At 34.9% G+C, this 18029-nt stretch overlaps 2 long non-coding RNA genes across 2 annotated transcripts; one reads left to right on the forward strand and one right to left on the reverse strand.

Moving 5' to 3' along the window:
* The first annotated feature begins 4712 nt into the window (after positions 1 to 4712).
* Positions 4713 to 7129, forward strand: LOC140876376 (uncharacterized). The gene is made up of 2 exons (XR_012148771.1): positions 4713 to 4833; positions 6946 to 7129. It is a non-coding gene; the product is annotated as an uncharacterized lncRNA (long non-coding RNA).
* A 4252-nt stretch (positions 7130 to 11381) lies between these two features.
* Positions 11382 to 12662, reverse strand: LOC140876401 (uncharacterized). The gene is made up of 3 exons (XR_012148782.1): positions 12526 to 12662; positions 11501 to 11673; positions 11382 to 11421 (listed from the first exon to the last, which is right to left on the reverse strand). It is a non-coding gene; the product is annotated as an uncharacterized lncRNA (long non-coding RNA).
* Positions 12663 to 18029: the final 5367 nt, after the last annotated feature.

Here is an 18029-nt window from a genome sequence, read left to right on the forward strand (position 1 = left end):
AGGTTCTGGAATAACCAGAGTGTGGTTATAGTCATCCGAGACCAGCGACTCCAAAGGGCTATCTACGGACGAAGGTATGGTCCGGGAATCTATTTAAGTTTTGGGAGTACTTATTAGCTTAGTTAAGACTTATAGAACTTGTGTAGTGATACGGTGAACTTTTGAATATAGGCTTGGAACCTAGGATCTACTATACTTGAACTAGCCTAGAGGTACGTACACATTGACTGAGATTGCCAGCGAGTATACATGTTTATATGTTGCATTTATTTGGCATTATTATATGGCATGATATATGATTTACCGTTTTCCATATTCATATGTCATGTGCATATACACGTTGAGCCTATACCTTGTTATACCTGATTATAGAGCCGCTCAGCTCTATACTCGATAGTCTATCATTGAGAGTACCACGATGGCGGAGACATGTATGTCTGACTACTCTGGTGTACTAGACGAGTGTGGTTGCACCCAAAGGTTGATCCGTGCGGTGGCAGCACTCATGTGGCACCGGTACTGAGCATGACTTTTCAGATGACCTTTTACCAGTCATCATGTTGCATGCATTATATACATATGTTTACTCATGTTTATGTACTGGGCATTAGCGCTCACGTCCTAGTTGTTATCTTGGACACTCTATTCCACGGGGTAGGTCGCAAGATGGACGGAGCTGGTAGTTCAAGGCAGGACTAGGGAGCAGGAGCCTTGAGGAGTTAATTATACAGCAGGATTTGATATAGTTGTATAATGTTTATTTTTAAGTTTTTCGATATGGTTATATCACTACAGTATTAAGCCTGGATATATTATATTAAGCTGATATGTAATTTATGGATTATGTTTCCGCACGTTTTACTCTGTTAAGTATTTTGATGTATTAAGTTTAATGCATGCTATTATTTGCCAGTTAGTAGATGATTCCATACAGGATCACTACATTTTTGGTATCAGAGCATGCATAGATTTTGGGAATTACTACTTGGGATTTAGTTTAGTCTTGAGTAATTCTTGCGCATTTGGGATTTTAATGTGCAATTCTTTTCAGAATATGGCTGACGAGAGTCACGGTAGTGTTGGCCAGGGAGGTGGTCATCGTCGTCATCATCGCCATCATGATGATCGATATCGTCCTCATGAGGGTATACGTCGTTACTCTATCAATAAGTTCATGCAAGAAGGACCGAAACCCTTGGTGGGAGGCGAGAATCCTGAACAGGCAAGAGGTTGGATGTCTAAACTCGAGAGTGCGTTTCGAGCTTTCGATTGCACTGAGAAGCAGAAACTGGAAGTTCTAGAATTCTTTCTAGAGGATCGAGCACGCTTATGGTGGGATGCCAAAACTACTCAAGCACATATGGAGAAAGGACAGGTGACTTGGGGGGATTTCTGTCTGCAGTTCCAGAAACAGTATTTTCCTCCAGCAGTTCGACAGGCACGATCTATGGAGTTGCTGACTCTGAGGCAAGGATCAATTACTATTGATCAATATCAGCAACGATTTCTTGATCTGCTACCTTTTAGTCCTCATATCAATGACAATGATGCATCCAAGTATGATATCTTTTGCAAGGCCTGAATCAAGATATCTACTCACAAGTTATCGTATGTGATAATCCGACATCTTATGAGACTTTGGTGAACCGTTGCCGTCAAGTGGAGAACAGCAATAGGCGGGCACTGTTGATGATGCCAGAACAACCTAGTGGATCTCTTGGGCCTAGGGCTCAATATGTTGTGCAATCTAGTCATATGTCATCTTCTACTCCTACTACTACTTCGTCTGGTTCTCGTGGCTCACGAGGTACATTCCGCTTTGGGAAGAAGAAGAAGAAGGAGGAGTTTTGCAGTCACTGTGGTGGGAAGCATCCTGCAGCTTCATGTAGGAAGGCTATTGGTGCTTGTTATATTTATGGTGAGCAGGGACATCTGCGGAGAGATTGTCCTCAGCCCATGGGTTCTGCTGGTAGATCGGGATCACAGGTTGGATCTCAGGCTTCTACTTTTCCACGTCAATAGTTAGCACCACAGAATTCTTCTGGTTACTGTCCACAGATTCAAGGGCAGGTGTTTGCTCTGTCTCAGGAGCAGGCTACTGAGGGAAGCGATCGCATGTTGGCAGGTACCTTTTTGTTATGTGGTATTCCTACATTTGTCTTAATTGATACTGGAGCATCGCATTCCTTTATTTCTTGTCGCTTTGTTAAGAGACATAGATTACCTTATGTATCATTAGATATGGATTTAGTTGTATCTACTCCGCTGGAGCAGGAGGTAGTAACTAAGCGTCTAGAACCGCCTTTTATGGATTGTTATCAACGTCTGGCACTGTTATCGGCTAATTTGATGATATTAGCGATGACATATTTTGATTATATTTTGGGAATAGATATGCTGACTTTGTATCACGCTACTGTGGATTGTTATCAACGTCTGGCACAGTTTCATCCGGATGAGGGTGATAGCTGGTACTTTTATGGTGAGGGTGCGCGACCTCCAATGCCACTTGTATCGGCTCTAAAGGCATGTCATGTCTTGGAGTCAGGTAGGGAGGGCTACCTCATTTATGCAGTTGATATGTCCATGATTAGTCCGGGTATTGATCAGCTATCGGTTGCCAGCGAGTTTCCTGATGTATTCCCTGATGAGATTCCTGGTTTTCCACCGGCTCGAGAGGTTGAATTTGGTATTGATATAGTACCAGGAACGACGCCTATATCCCGAGCACCTTATCGTCTAGCACCGTCAGAGATAAGGGAATTGAAACAGCAGTTGCAGGATCTGCTTGATAAGGGATATATTCGTCCGAGTGTTTCTCCGTGGGGAGCACCTATTTTATTTGTCAAGAAGAAGGATGGATCGATGCGATTATGTATTGACTATAGGCAGTTAAATCGTGTCACCATCAAGAATAAGTATCCTTTGCCGTGGATTGATGATCTGTTCGATCAATTACAGGATTCTTCTATTTACTCGAAGATAGATCTGAGATCTGGATACCACCAGATGCGGGTACGAGACTCAGATATTTCTACGACTGCTTTCAGGACCAGATACGGGCATTATGAATTTCTGGTGATGCCATTCGGTTTGACGAATGCACCGACAGTCTTTATGAATCTGATGAATCAAGTATTTCGAGAATATCTGGATAGATTTGTCATTGTCTTCATTGATGATATTCTTGTCTATTCTCATGACAAGGATGAGCATGCACAACATCTGAGAATTGTTTTAGAGACGTTACGAGATAAGAGGCTATATGCGAAATTGAGCAAGTGTGAATTCTGGCTTGATCAGGTAGTGTTTCACGGTCATGTAATTTCCAGTGAAGGAATATCTGTTGATCCAAGTAAGATAGAGGCAGTGCTGAACTGGTCTCGTCCGATGACCATAGATAAATTGATTATTATATTTTTGTTACAAATAATTTAAATGATGCCTCTTATTATTTAAATATTATATCGGAATATTTAGTTTTGTAATCAAAATAGTAGCATACATATACACGCACATTGTTGAGGTTATATCAACCATATGTCTACTCCACAATGCAAACGAACGAAAAAATAAATAAATAATAATAATAAATAAATAAATTAGAAGAAGAGAGATTGTCATTCTATTTTTTGGCCAACCAGCCACCTCATGTTCCTACTTAAATAATTATTTTTAAGATATTAATTTTTAAAAAAACTAATTAATTATATTGAAAGACTTGGGTTTGTTTGCTGATTTTACTTTTAAATTATTATTCCTGTGACATGTTTGATATACACGTAGAACCTAAAATTTTAATCTACTAAATCGCATACAATAAATTTAATAAATGTTAAAATTTATTATTTTAAAATTTAATTGATTAAAATTCTTTATTTGAATTACGTGTTAATAAAATATTAATTATTTATTTAAAGGGCTTTATTTTACTTACTATTAAATTAATTTTTTTAATTGTGTAAGTTTACTCATTTAAATTATTCTACTATACTACTAATTTGTTTTAAAAATTTTAAAGATTCAAGTATGCTTATTTAAATAATGTTAGTTATTTAGTTCATTCATTTAAATAATATTAACTATTTCATTTACTTATTTAAAATTACTCGAATTTATTGGATAGTTATTTAAATGATTTTAATTATTTAGATTATTTATTTAAATATTTCGATTGTCTAATTTATTTATTTTAAATAACATAAATTTAGCGGTTAGTTGCCTTAAATTATTTTAAATGTCTAGTTTATCTAATTAAAAACTTTTAAATGTTCGAGTCATTTTAAACGTTTTATTCCACTTGTGTATTTATTTGAATGACTTTTAATCGTTCGTCAAGTTTGTTTAAATTATTTTATTTTAATCGCTCTGTTTATTATTTAAATATTTTATTTATCGATGTGGCATCAAAATATCTAAGTATTGAAAATTAGCATTTTCAAACCCGATAAATAGAATTTAAGTATTTAACTCTTAAATTTTCAAATTTGAGTATTTGTGAAATCTGGGCCTAACACTTTTACGCGCACCATATAAAATACTGCATTTTATATAATTTATACCTACACACTTAAAAATATGTGGACCGACCCAATAGGGATTTGCACTTACCCAATTTCATCGGCCATTAAAGATTCTCCTCATGCCCAATCCCGGCCCATATGCATTTCCCCCCATATGTATTTGGCCCATATGTATTTCCCCCCATATGTATTTCCCCCTCTCGTTTTTCTTTTCCTCCATTTAATTCTCGCGATCGATCCTTTCTTCCTCTTCTCCTTGAACCTTCGGTCGCCGCAGCAGGCCATTTTCTCGGCAAAAACACCCCTCCAGGTGAGCTGTTCGAGTTCCATCATCCTTTCCCAGCTGAATTTCCACACGACCGAGCTTCCCTTTATTTGATTTTAGTAGCGAGGCAATAAAATGGCTTCCTTGACCCACCAAGTGGATTATTATGATTGTGTGCTTGTGTCTTGCTTGCATTGCGTTTATTTTGGATTTATCATTAGCAACTCGTTTATTCTTCTGATTTTTTGCGTGCCGTTGAAGTCTCTGTTTTCTCTATGCATCGTTCCAGGCCCATTTTTGTTGTGTCGTTTTTGCACATGATTGATGTGTATTATGCCCCATGTGTTGTATGGGTTGTAGTGTGGTTCTTGGATTTCTTGCCTTGTTGATGTGAATGCCCCTCCCCTGTTCGAGTTTCAGTAGTGAGCTTGGGGTATATGTTGTTTGAGCTTTATTGTTTGATTGGATGGTGATATAGGGGCTACCATGGGTGAGAACTTAGCTCACATGGTAACACCTAGGTTGTGAGAGTTGGCTAGCGATTTGAGGTGAGGGGCAGATGATTGGATGTTGTAGAAGCTGGGTTTTCTGGGAATTGGCATGGGGCAGGACTCTCGCGAGCTGGGTTTTGGCTCGAGTTCAGGGACTGCTTCGAGCAAGGCATTTGGTTTGGGGTGAGGATCAAGGGTCGGTCTTGGAGGGTCAGGGGCAGGGCCTGCCATTTTGAGTCTCTAGGCTCGGGAAAGGCAGTTTTAGTGGTTTAAGTAGGGTCTTGGGGAGGTCAAGTTGTTAGGTTATAGGCTGGAAATTTAGAGGAGTTTTGGTTGAAGGTCTAAAAGAGGATCCTAGTGGGAAGGACATGAGCAGAATTTTGCTACGTAACAGGGCTGTCCGGGAAGGGTGTTATAAGATGGGGTTACAATAATGTTTTGGTTAGGGTCACGGGTTTGGGAATAGCCTAGGATGCTAGTAAAATGTCGTTTCAAGCGGGAACTAATTCGATTAAGTTTGGGTTGAGTTCTAGGCTATTGAATGTTAAGGTGAAGGACTTTAGGTGTTAAGTGTTGCTGCCCAGAAACACTATTACCAAAAACTATTGGGTAAGTATGGTACATCGAGGATGTCCTTTTAGTTAAGTATAGAGTGCATGGGAACCGTGTCTTCTTGGGAAAGCCGTTTTGTTCAAGGGTTGAGTGAGTTATAAGCTTTGAAAGTGGATTACTCGGGATACATTCTAAGTGCCTAAAAGTAAAATCTGGATTCTTAGCTATGGTTTGCCACCTAAATCACCATCCTTGTCAACCATCTTTCATCATCTATTTGTGAGTCGAGTAATCGAGTAATCATTTTGAAAGAAAGCCATTTTCATACATTCAGTCTAAGTCTTTGAGTCGAGTCAAGAAAAAAAAATATTTTGAACAAGGAGACTTGATTGTGACCAGACGAGCAATGTCGTTTGAGGGATGTCTTGACTCACTTGCCAAACTGACGGGTAGAGCGCAGACGGGAGATATCTCGGAACCCCTACCAAAACGACGGGTAGTGTGTGGCCGGGAAAAATATCGGAACCCCTACCAAACCAGTTATAAAGGGCAATGTCGCGTCGGGAGAGATCTCGTCGTCTTGCCGGCATAGTATACTGCAGCCATTGATCGATTAAAACAAAGGGTTACAATCAAGGATCTAAGTTCACAGTTCAGTTTATCAGTTTACATTTCAGTTTAACAGTTCACAATTCAGTTTATCAGTTTACAGTTCAATTTAACTGTTTGCAGTTCAGTTTATCAATTTGTTTAACTGTTTAAAGTTCCGTTTATCAGTTCATAGTTCAATTTATCAGTTTACAGTTCAGTTTATCTGTTTACGGTTCAGTTTATCAGTTCACAGTTCAGTTTATTAGTTTTCAGTTCAGTCTTTTCTGTCCACATGTTCAGTCTTGCTATTCATTTACAGTTCAAGTTCAAGTTCAGTTTCAGTTAGATTCAGTCTTGCATGTGATATTTTCAAGATACTCTCTTTGCTAGAGGTTCGGTTAAGGAAATAAAATGTATTTTTAGTATAAGCTATTTTAATTATGTGTGCATGTATATTTATTATTCGTTATTTCACCACATATTCTTGTTGAATCTTTAGACTCACTGCATCTGCTTGGTGCAGGTGAGGATGATTTCCATGCATGGGACTGAGGGGCAGGACCTCCAGGATTGATAGCATCTGGCGGGGCACACCCAATGACCGTTGCTTGCTTTATTTTTTCGCATTTGAGATATTTGTAATAATGAATAGTTCACATTTATTTAACCACTAGTTGTTAGCAGGGTGTGCTTCTCTGCGATTGATACTTGACGGCTTATCATGTTTTGTTTTTTTTTTCTTTGGGGAGTTTATTTTATTTTGAAATGCTGATTTGAGACGGGTCGGATTTGAGTATTTACAGATAGGTTATGGCAAAAATTTTTGAAAAATTTTCTATAAATAATTATAATAATATCCCAAAATTTCTTTTTTCTAATTTAATTAATTAAACTACATGTAAGGGTGTTTCCATACATGATTTAGATATATTATTACTTAGGGATAAGATCATCCGACCCTCCCGTGCGTCAACATCCCCTATGCAAAATCAAAATGCTAATATCTCTTCGAACTTTAAAAATTTTATCTTACAACAATTATATCCAAACATTCACATACTTATCATGTGGACGAGTCTTTTATAGATCGACTATTTATTTTATTGTATTTCTAATGTACCAATAATTTTAGCACTATCCCAAAATTATATTTGGATGTAAAATATTTGTTCATATAAAATAAATTTTCGTGTCAACTATATTATAACAAGATTAAAATAATTTTAGAATTTAATATTTTATATTTTCTTTTATTGCATTTTATTTTATTTCATTAAAAAAATAATGGTATTGCAAGAAAAGTATATTATGGGGGAAACATTTTGGTCAAGATTCATCTGCTGCACATCACTCTATGCTACATATATTAAATGGTTGACACATGTATCTTTGATTGATTTAATAAAAAATTTTATTTTATGAATATTTTTATTTTCTATTTTCTAGCAAGCAAAATCTTAGTATTCTACCCATTTATTTCCCTCCCTATTTACCAAATCAATCAAAAGAAATTCATCTTTCCCATATTTAAAATATTTATGTACACCTACTTAAAACATAATAATTAGAAATTTAAAGTATATATATGTTAGGATCGAAAACGGTGTGTACAGGGGGTTAATACTACTTTTAAATATTTTGAAATACAATAGTTCGGTTTTTGAAATATTGAGTACCGATGAATTAAATCGAGTTTGGTTTTCAAACAAAATGGAACAAACTCGAAATAATATCAACTATTTTTATAAAATATCTTCTACGTAGATCTATATATGCATTAAAACAACCACTTTATTTCAAGTAAAAATTAATATTTTTTTTGGTAAATAAAAATACTATTTTAAAATTTGTTTAAATTTAATCATATTTTTATCTATATTTTAAAATTTTTAGATTAAATAGTCTATTACTAATATTATCATATTTTTATATAAAAAAAATCAGTATTATCATAATTTATAATTTTAAATTCGATCATATTTTTATTTGTATTTTAAAATTAAATGATAATGTCTCTACTATTTTTGGAAATAAATTTTGAGCAGACGTTAGTTTCTATTTTTAATAGATTTGTATTGGTCAACTCATCTATTGTACATGGTGGGTATGAAGTGGGCATATAGTGTTGAGCATCATAAAAGAACTCTATATATATATAGTCAAAACAACAACTATATTAAAAATAAAAAATAAATTTTGTTTAAATATAATCGTATTTTTATATTATAAAATTTTTAGATTAAATAGTTCATCACTTATATGTTAAAATGAATTTTTTTTAGTTTTTAAACTTTAAATACCAAGATAGAAAAATAAAATATAAAAAAATGCTAATATAATATATATCACGTAAAAATTTGATAAGATGATACAATAGTATAAAATGTTCTTATATTATTATAATAAAAAAATAGTAAAATATTATTTTATCAAATTTATAATTTAATCATTACAATGTAATTATATCAAAATATCCACCTTATTGAAAGTAAAAATTGAAATTTGTTTGATCATGAAAAAGATTATTTTAAATTTTGTTTAAACGCAATTATATTTTTTTTTCTGTAATTAGATTAAATAGTCTATCACTTGTAATATTGTCTTTTTTGAATCTCTGCTAGCAAAACAACGCACCTATTAAAAGTCACAAAAAAAATTATTTTTACTTTTTTTTAAATTCAATCATATTTTTATCTATATTTTAAAATATTTATATAAAATAGTCTTATCACTAATAATATCATCTATTTTTTAAAATATCTGCTACGTAGATCTATATGCATCAAAACAGCCACTTTATTGAAAGAAAAAATTAAAATTTTTTTGATAAATAAAAATACTATTTTAAATTTTGTTTAAAATTTTAAATTTTATCGTATTTATATATATATTTTAAATTTTTTAGATTAAATAGTCTATCACTAATAATATCATTTTATTTTTTTTAAAAAATAAGTATTGTCATAATATGTAATTTTAAATTCAACCTTATCTTTATTTGTATTTTTAAATGAAATAATAATGTCTCTACTATCTTTAGAAAGAAATTTTGAGCAGACTTTAGTTTCTATTTTTAACAGATTTGTATGCTTTTGTATAGATAGATTATAAAAAAATTTCATAAATTGTTTATCCCACATAATATCATTTTTTTTATATTTGTTGCGTATATATATATATACATGGTCAAAACAACCACTCTATTAAAAATAAAAAATAAAATTTGTTTGATTACGAAAAATACTATTTAAATTTTTTTTAACTACAATCGTATTTTTATATAAACTATTTAATCTAAAAATTTTACAATATCACACATAATATCATCTTTGTTTTTGAATATGTGCTGCCCATATGTATATCTACATATAAGCAAAACAACCATCATATTAAAAACAAAAATTAAATTTTGTTTGATCACGAAAAATACTATTTTAAAATTTTTTAAAAGTTAATTGTATTTTTATCTATCATTTAAAAATTTTAAATTCAATAGTCTATGATTCATAATATCATTTTTTATATGTATATATGCTAAACAACCGTCTTATTAACCAAAAACTAAATTTTGTTTGATAATGAAAAATACTATTTTAATTTTTGTTTAAATTCAACCGTGTTTTAATCTATATTTTAAATAAAAAATTTAATTTTTTTCATTATGAAAAAACTATTTTAAATTTTGTTTAAATTTAATCGTAATGTTATCTGTATTTTAAAATCTTTAGATAAAAATGTCTGTCACTTGTAATATCATTTTTTTTTTCAATATTATCTTTATCTATAATTTTAAATTTAATATTATCTTTATTTGTATTTATGCATTTACTATTTTTTGAATGAAATTTTATGCGGAAAAATTGTACTTTTCTTTTTTTTAAGTATATTTTTCTGTTTATATATATATATATATATGGGAGTTTATATTTACACTCCATTTTGTGTTATCTACACTCCACTTCATGTGTAAAAAATGTGTCCAATTTACTCACAAGTGGAGTGCAAATAACACAAAATGGAGTGTAAATATCAACTCCATATATATATATATATATATATATATATATGTCAATACATGAAAAAATAAAAAATTTCTTTTAGCATTGAAAAGATAATAAGGAAACAATTGTATTGTTGAATTGGCAAGATTATCTTAAAAACGTGTATAAGCCTTATTTTGGCATATATCTTTTAATATTAAATCAATTATTTTTAATTTAAAAAAATTATTACAGCTTGTATTTCCTTTTTTAACCAAACATTTTGGCGGAAACTTTCTAATTTTGGCAACAACTCTTCTTTTATATATATATATGTTATTATATATATATATAGATATATATAGATATGGATATAGATTTCTTATGTTAGCATTAGTTTTTTTTACAAAAACTTACAATATATAACAGATAACTATGTTTTAATTTTGAACCAAAAAAGTACCGTTTGGTACATGAGATGAAAGTGGGATGAGACACAAATTTTTACTCATCTCATGTTTTTCTCATTTTTTTGTTAACCCAATGATATCTCATGGCCCGGTATGAGATTAGATGTAGGTTTGATGACAAATACCTCTCCACCCATGGTATTAGTGGAGGATGAGTGTCATATAAGTGACATTGTGTGAAATTGACAATGATAATTAAGAGAATAAATACAATAATCCTACAAAATAAAAAACATACAAAACAACATATTATTCATAACTATGTGTTACTTATCCATATCTAACAATTATAATTATTAAAATAAATAAAAAAAATGACTAAATGCTTAAATCGTCAATTATAATATTTAGAATGAAATAAAATTGTATCATCAAATTCCAAACGGAAACGCTATTAACCATTATATATCATACTTATACATCTTGCAACTCTCAAAAAAGGATGACCGATGACATAAAGCCACAAAATTGTATAGCATATTCAATCTCCTCCCTGAAGATACCAAATACCCAAGTCAAAAAAATTTTCTTCCTCTGCTGCTCCATAATCTAAAATAAAACATAATCTATTAAAATAAAATAAAATATAATAAAAGAATGATTTAAACATAATATATTCAAAACCAACTTGCAGCCTTTTATCATTAATATCTTGTCTCATCAGGACTGTCTCAGTTGTAGTCTCGTCAACCTCATTCTTGTGTTGAAGCCTTTCAGCAGCCAATCTCTCTCTCTCTCTCTTAACAGGAAGAGAACAGCAGCAGCAGCAGCCATCGCAAACGAGGAAGGAAGTCCTTTGTTCTGTTGGGGATTTTGCAATCAAACACAACATCAAAAAACCCAAAACAATCCTACAAGACACCAATCAATGCATCAACCCACAACCATAAACTAACAGCAGCCATTTGTTCTGTTGGGGTGATTGACAGATTCTGCAATCAAACACAATATCAAGAAACCCAACACAATCCTACAAGACACCAATCAATGCATCAACCCACAACCATAAACTAACAGTAGCCATTTGTTCTGTTGGGGTGATTGACAGATTCTGCAATCAAACACAACATCAAGAAACCCAACACAATCCTACAAGACACCAATCAATGCATCAACCCACAACCATAAACTAACAGCAGCCATTTGTTCTGTTGGGGTGATTGACAGATTCTGCAATCAAACACAACATCAAGAAATCCACCCATCTTATCGAATCGAGAAAAGGTCGTGCAGGGGTGATTGACCGAATCGAATCTGCAATCTAACAGATACAATCCTACTAGACCAACATCAAAAGCAATAGACCACCCATCTTAACGAGAAAAGAATCTGCAATCGAACAGATACAATCCTACTAGACCAACATCAAAAGCAATAGACCACAGAAATCCACCACAATCTTACTAGACCAATATCAAAAGCAATAACATGAACCAAATCACCAAATTCGCAGAAAACCCCCCAAGACACCAAAATCAATGCATCAACGCAAGAACACCAACGCCACAACCATAAATTAATTGATCGCAAGCTCGAAAAACTACATAACCCTTGCGAGTAGGGGAAAAAAACATACTAGATCTAGTGTTTGGTGCTACCGATCCAATGTAAAAAAATAATAAAGCAAAGCTCAGATCCAGAATATATCCTTACCAACGATAGAATTCCAAGCCCTGGCTGATATAATTATATCGAGAAGAGGAGATAAGAACTGGTAAGCACAGAAAGAGAACGGATTCCAAGCCCTGGATGATATGGAATGCAAATTATATCGAGAAGAGGAGAGGAGATAAAATAAAGATTGAGATTGAGATTCATATAGAGATAAAATATATAGAGATAAAAATTTTGTTTTTTTTGAGGATATTTTAGATATTTCATCTTGATATTCACCAAAATAATTTTAATTCGGTTAGTAAGTTATGTTTTTCTTTAATAAGATAGTAACATAATAAGATAACATAGATAAATAGATTATTATAATTTTGTTACAAATAATTTAAATGATGCCTCTTATTATTTAAATATTATATCGGAATATTTAGTTTTGTAATCAAAATAGTAGCATACATATACACGCACATTGTTGAGGTTATATCAACCATATGTCTACTCCACAATGCAAACGAACGAAAAAAAAAAAAATAATAATAATAAATAAATAAATTAGAAGAAGAGAGATTGTCATTCTATTTTTTGGCCAACCAGCCACCTCATGTTCCTACTTAAATAATTATTTTTAAGATATTCATTTTTAAAAAAAACTAATTAATTATATTGAAAGACTTGGGTTTGTTTGCTGATTTTACTTTTAAAGTATTATTCCTGTGAGATGTTTGATATACATGTAGAACCTAAAATTTTAATCTACTAAATCGCATACAATAAATTTAATAAATGTTAAGATTTATTATTTTAAAGTTTAATTGATTAAAATTCTTTATTTGAATTACGTGTTAATAAAATATTAATTATTTATTTAAAGGACTTTATTTTAGTTAATATTAAATTAATTTTTTTAATTGTGTAAGTTTACTCATTTAAATTATTCTACTATACTACTAATTTGTTTTAAAGATTTTAAAGATTCAAGTATGCTTATTTAAATAATGTTAGTTATTTAGTTCATTCATTTAAATAATATTAACTATTTCATTTACTTATTTAAAATTACTCGAGTTTATTGGATAGTTATTTAAATGATTTTAATTATTAAGCTTATTTATTTAAATATTTTGATTGTCTAATTTATTTATTTTAAATAACATAAATTTAGCGGTTAGTTGTCTTAAATTATTTTAAATGTCTAGTTTATCTAATTAAAAACTTTTAAATGTTCGAGTCATTTTAAACGTTTTATTCCACTTGTGTATTTATTTGAATGACTTTTAATCGTTCGTCAAGTTTGTTTAAATTATTTTATTTTAATCGCTCTGTTTATTATTTAAATATTTTATTTATCGATGTGGCATCAAAATATCTAAGTGTTGAAAATTAGCATTTTCAAACCCGATAAATAGAATTTAAGTATTTAACTCTTGAATTTTCAAATTTGAGTATTTGCGAAATCTGGGCCTAACACTTTTACGCGCACCATATAAAATACTGCATTTTATATAATTTATACCTACACACTTAAAAATATGTGGACCGACCCAATAGGGATTTGCACTTACCCAATTTCATCGGCCATTAAAGATTCTCCTCATGCCCAATCCCGGCCCAATGCATTTCCCCCATATGTATTTGGCCCATATGTATTTCCCCCCATATGTATTTCCCCCTCTCGTTTTTCTTTTCCTCCATTTCATTCTCGCGATCGATCCTTTCTTCCTCTTCTCCTTGAACCTTCGGTCGCCGCAGCAGGCCATTTTCCCGGCAAAAACACCCCTCCAGGTGAGCTGCTCGAGTTCCATCATCCTTTCCCAGCTGAATTTCCACATGACCGAGCTCCCCTTTTTCCGATTTCAGTAGCGAGGCAATAAAATGGCTTCCTTGACCCACCAAGTGGATTATTATGATTGTGTGCTTGTGTCTTGCTTGCATTGCGTTTATTTTGGATTTATCATTAGCAACTCGTTTATTCTTCTGATTTTTTGCATGCCGTTCGAAGTCTCTGTTTTCTCTATGCATCGTTCCAGACCCATTTTTGTTGTGTCATTTTTGCACATGATTGATGTGTACTATGCCCCATGTGTTGTATGGGTTGCAGTGTGGTTCTTGGATTTCTTGCCTTGTTGATGTGAATGCCCCTCCCCTGTTCGAGTTTCAGTCGTGAGCTTGGGGTATACGTTGTTTGAGCTTTATTTTTTGATTGGATGGTGATATAGAGGCTACTATGGGTGAGAACTTAGCTCACATGGAAACACCTAGGTTGTGAGAGTTGGCTAGCGATTTGAGGTGAGGGACGGTTGATCGGATGTTGTAGAAGCTGGGTTTTCTGGGAATTGGCTTGGGGCAGGACTCTCGCGAGCTGGGTTTTGGCTCGAGTTCAGGAACTGCTTCGAGCAAGGCATTTGGTTTGGGGCGAGGATCAAGGGTCGGTCTTGGGGGTCAGGGGAAGGGCCTGCCATTTTGAGTCTCTAGGCTCGGGAAAGGCAGTTTTAGTGGTTTAAGTAGGGTCTTGGGGAGGTCAAGTTGTTAGGTTATAGGCTGAAAATTTAGAGGAGTTTTGGTTGAATGTCTAAAAGAGGATCCTAGTGGGAAGGACATGAGCAGAATTTTGCTACGTAACAGGGCTGTCCGGGAAGGGTGTTATAAGATGGGGTTACAATAATGTTTTGGTTAGGGTCACGGGTTTGGGAATAGCCTAGGATGTTAGGAAAATGTCCTTTCAAGCTGGAACTAATTCGATTAAGTTTGGGTTGAGTTCTAGGCTATTGAATGTTAAGGTGAAGGACTTTAGGTGTTAAGTGTTGCTGCCCAAAAACACTATTACCAAAAACTATTGGGTAAGTATGGTACATCGAGGATGTCCTTTTAGTTAAGTATAGTGTAGTAGCCCGTAACCAAAATCAATGATTAAGGAATTAATCATAATTACTTGGAATGGGTTCGGAAGCTCCAAAGGCAGGATCTGAAGCTCCGAAGGAGCGATCGGAAGCTCCGATTGAATTACGTCAGGAATGACGTGTGGCAGGATCGAAAGCTCCGATCAGGATCGGAAGTTCCGATCACCTCTATCCGAAGTCAACCAGTGAGATTTTGACACGTGGCAGATAAGCGAGATCGGAAGCTCCGATGTCGGGATCGGACATTCCGATCGAGGAACGGTGGTTCCGATCGTCGTCTATAAATAAGGGGTGCTGAGCTCACATTTGAGTGCACCAATTCCTCTCTTCTCTCTCAATTCCTTAGCCTTCTAACTCAGATCTAAGGAATTCTAGGCGTCCCGTGGGGACTCCGGAAGTGGCATAGCGATCCAGGCGTCGTAGCGGAGTTGTGGCCTAGTTTTGAGGCACTCAACATCAAAGGGCTAACGACGGACGAAGATATAACTTTTGCTTTCTATAAATATTTAGGAGTATGCAATACCTTAGTTAAGGCTTTTAGAGCACTATAATGATAGTAGTATCATTTGGCAGTGTAGAGCAGACTATAGGCGTGGACCTAGAGTTGGTAGAGCTTGCACTGATTTGAGGTACGAAAGTTCTGTTCGAGATATCCTGACTGAGTATGCATGTATTGTGTGACTGAATGGTTTATATGTCATTGATTTATGCTGCATTCATTTACATACTGAGCTATCTCCTTCGAGATGTCTATTAGTAGGGTTGTAACCTATCCTGTTAGTGGATGGACTTCCATGGCTTTGGGTCTGGTAATTCCACTGGTATTATGGTATGGGAGCCACCTCCTGAAGCGGCGACACAGCGTGCTACATACCAGGGCCCGGTCTGTCTCTGTTATCTGATCCTTGACCTCGAGTTTATAGGGAGTTCACTTTGCATGCATGTATACTCATACTCTTGTACTGAGCATTTTATGCTCACGTCTCGTACTCTGTGTTTTTGGACACCCTATTCCATGGGGCAGGTTTGCGATTGGACGAAGCGGGTGGATCCAAGAGGGGCTAGGCAGTTGTTGGTCAGCTGGAGCTTCGCCTAGGTTTTATTCTGTTGTTATTTGGATTAATACAGCTGTTCGATATGGTTGTATAATATTTGGGTATTTACAGATTCCTTGCCTTGGGATTGTATTATGTTTATGGTTTCCGCAGTTTTATTCTGATATCCGTTTAATTAAGTTAATTGCATGCCTAAGTTTCTATTTAGTAGGTGATCCAGGTAAGGGTCACTATATTTATGGTATCAGAGCATGCAAAGTATTCTTGGGATTTAGATTCTACATAAGATAACCGTTAGGTTAATTTTGTAGATGGCAGATCATGATGACCCGAGTTCTCATGGCAGTATTGGTGGGCGTTGGGGTGATGCCGACCGGGAGCCTCGTCGGGAATGCCGCCATCGTCATCGAGATGAGGACCGTTTCAGTGTACGTCGATTCTTGCAGATGGGGCCTAAGCCCTTGGTTGGAGGTGAGTCTCCGGAGGATGCGGAGAACTGGTTAGACCGCATGAAGATGACTTTTCAGACTTTTCAATGCACCGAGGAGCAGAAGATGGAAACCCTTGTTTACTTCTGCACCCTTTGTTGCGGCGAGAGGAGTGGCCACCTGGGCCGAGTTCTGCACAGCTTTTCAGAAGCTGTATTTTTCTCCTGCACTCCGTCAGTCGAAGGCGGGCGAGCTACTGAGTCTGCGACAGGGAGCCATGTCTATTGATGAGTATCAGCAGAAGTTCTTTGATCTGCTATCCTATTGCCCCGAGATTGCTGACAGCTCTGGAATGAAGTATAATCTGTTCCTTCAGGGCCTTAACCCTGAGATCCACGAGCGTGTGGCGGTCGGCGACGACATGTCCTACGAGGGCTTGGTGAGCCATTGTCACTAGGCGGAGGACAGCATTCGGCAAAACAGGTCTTTCTCTCAGTCGAGACCTGCTAGTTCTTTGGGGTCCCGTGCCCAATCTTTCAAGAAGTCTGGATCTACTTATTCTTCCTCTGGCTCTGCTGGTGTTGTCCGTTTCGAAAATAAGGACAAGTGTGATCACTTTGGGAAGAACCATCCATCCGACAAGTGCCGTAGAGCTTCTGGAGCTTGTTTTCGTTATGGAGAGACTGGTCATATCCAGAGGGATTGTCCACTATCTGGGGGAGGCGGTTCTGGTTCTGGTTCAGGATCTGGTTCTCAGGCCATCGTTCAGCAGAGGTCGCAGGGATAGCCTGCTGGGAGTTCTCATTTGAGGCCACGAGCTTCTGGCCAGGTGTTTGCCCTGAGACATGATCAGGCAGTGGAGGAGAATGAGAAAGTCATCGCAGGTACATTTCTGCTTTATGGTATACCTGCTCTTGTACTTATTGACACTGGTGCATCTCATTCCTTCATTTCTGCACGTTTTGTTAAGAGGCATAAGTTACCATGCATTGCACTAGACGTAGTGATGTTTGTTTCTACTCCGACGGGCCAATCTGCTTTGGCTAAGCGTCAAGTGATGGGTTGCCCTTTAGAGTTCGAGAGAAACATTCTGTTAGCGAATCTCATGGTTCTTGCGATGGATCTTTCTAACGCATGGTGAATCGTTCCATTTGGATAATTGA

Source organism: Henckelia pumila, chromosome 1, assembly GCF_033568475.1.
Source record: "Henckelia pumila isolate YLH828 chromosome 1, ASM3356847v2, whole genome shotgun sequence".
Classification (NCBI taxonomy): Eukaryota; Viridiplantae; Streptophyta; class Magnoliopsida; order Lamiales; family Gesneriaceae; genus Henckelia; species Henckelia pumila.